The 2,023-nt window shown below is 39.1% G+C and overlaps 1 protein-coding gene across 1 annotated transcript in view; it reads right to left on the bottom strand.

Annotated features, from left to right (window-relative positions):
- Positions 1-1,518: 1,518 nt before the first annotated feature.
- ier2b (immediate early response 2b) overlaps positions 1,519-2,023 on the bottom strand; it is a 1,399-nt gene continuing 894 nt past the window's right edge. The window contains exon 1 of the mRNA XM_063884560.1: positions 1,519-2,023. This exon is cut by the window's right edge and continues 894 nt beyond it. The gene's annotated coding sequence lies outside the window, so the exon portion shown is untranslated.

The raw sequence follows: 2,023 nt of genomic DNA, 5'->3' as shown, positions 1-2,023 counted from the left end.
GGTCACATGACTTCACGTCACCACCGCTAAGCTAAAGGTGGCTAATGTTGGGCTATAAAGGAACTACAGCACGGTCACATGACTTCACGTCACCACCGCTAAGCTAAAGGTGGCTAATGTTGGGCTATAAAAGAACTACAGCACGGTCACATGACTTCACGTCACCACCGCTAAGCTAAAGGAGGCTAATGTTGGGCTATAAAGGAACTGCAGCACTGTCACATGACTTCACGTCACCACCGCTAAGCTAAAGGAGGCTAATGTTGGCCTCATAGTCGTCTCATGTAGACACATGTTAGGGGTATTAACTGTTGTATTTTATGTCTAAGAACAAAATGTTAAAATCTCTTCAGCTTGTGTTAACTACAGACATTATTTCAGGCTAAAAACCAAAAACACATTCAGAAAACCATTGACTTCTAGAGGAGTTAACAGGAAGTGGTTACATTTTGACTCGTTTCCAGGTTTAAGGACACATTCCCTTCACCACTCTCCTTTATGGAGACTGAAGAGAGCATTTCATTTGACCTTTTAGCATTGAAATCCTCATGACTCATCAATTCTTTATCATTCAGTCAGCATCGTTTTCAACCTTGTTTCTGTTCCTGAAATGTTTCCCCTCATGCTTCCTCTTTTTGGCTCAGTTGCTGCATAAATAAGCAGAATAGTATAGATAAAGTCAAGAGGAAGCTGGTGATCTAAACAATAAACACAAGCATGAAACCTGAATAACCAGACCACCAGCCTCTTAGTGTACCGACAGGAAGTGGCTTCTGATGATGACGATGATGAAGAGGCCCTCGGGGTCTGCTTTATTGTTTATGCCCCAGCTGTTGTTACGTAACTTTTTTTTATTATTCAGAATCAGCGTCGGGTCATATTGGGGAGGAAGGATATGATTCATAATTCTGTCATAATCCACAGGAAGTGGTACAACCACACTCAAATGTGTGTGTGTGTTTGTTTGAATGTGTTTCACTGTAAGCATGAGATTAGCAGTGCTGGGTAGTACCAACATCCTCCCTCTAATGAAGGATTGACCCTGTGACCCTGTGGCCTGATACAGGAAGACTTCATTTGGGTTAATGTTCATTAGTTCAGTCACTTATGATGCTGTTTTTTAACAGTTCTCTAAAAATATGCTTTTATTTGTATTGCTTTGATTAGGAAAGTTTTTATTTTCTGTATTTTTTTTTACACTTATGCCATCATTGTGTAATTGGAAATGAGGGTCCGTAAGTACAAACAGTGAAATAAAAAAGCAGCTTGGATAATAAACATATATATTAAATTATTTTTTGATCATTTATCAGGAATTGTAATGTTTTTTTATAGACTATATAGACTTTAAATGACTACCTTATATACCTCATAACAGTGGAACATTTAAGAAATGTGTATATGCTTTTAACTTAAGGCTTTTGATGAGGAAATGTTTTGACTTTCCGTATTTCTCTAAAAGAATTGAGCCCTATGTAACCATTGCGTAATTGAAAATGAGTCTCCAGGACAACTGAGTACCTTTGAATGTGTTTATTACAAATATTCACACCATTAATTCATCATTCAGGTAAAAAAGCAGCTTTGAATGTGAGGTTATCATATTGTTCACCTGTCAGATATGACACATTAACATTTCAGTGACATTAAAACACAGACAGTTCTTGTTCCGACAGCATGTGGGACAGCCTGTTGTTGTTCTCAAAGCACCACGTGATCACAGGAAAGCCCCACAGCAGTAGTATCGATCTACCAAAGTCCACAGCAGCATTTGAATGTGTGTGTAAGTCCTTCCTCTTTTAGTTGTTTGGCAGGAAATTCCCCTAAAGTCTTTATGTCGTTATGAGATCATTTCTTGTTCTGTGACTCATGTGCTGATTCACACATTCACACACTTTGAGTCAGCGCCTGTCTCTTGTTTAGACTCATGTTCAGTGTGAATCACCAGGAAACAAAAAAACAACCGTTAAGTTTCTTCCTCAAACTTTCCCAGCCTGTGCTCCTTCGGGCCTGGTCCCTCTCC

The sequence above is a fragment of the Eleginops maclovinus genome, chromosome 5 (genome assembly GCF_036324505.1).
Source record: "Eleginops maclovinus isolate JMC-PN-2008 ecotype Puerto Natales chromosome 5, JC_Emac_rtc_rv5, whole genome shotgun sequence".
NCBI lineage: Eukaryota > Metazoa > Chordata > Actinopteri > Perciformes > Eleginopidae > Eleginops > Eleginops maclovinus.
Note: the sequence above shows the minus strand (reverse complement) of the source record. Positions and strands in the feature narration are given on the sequence as shown.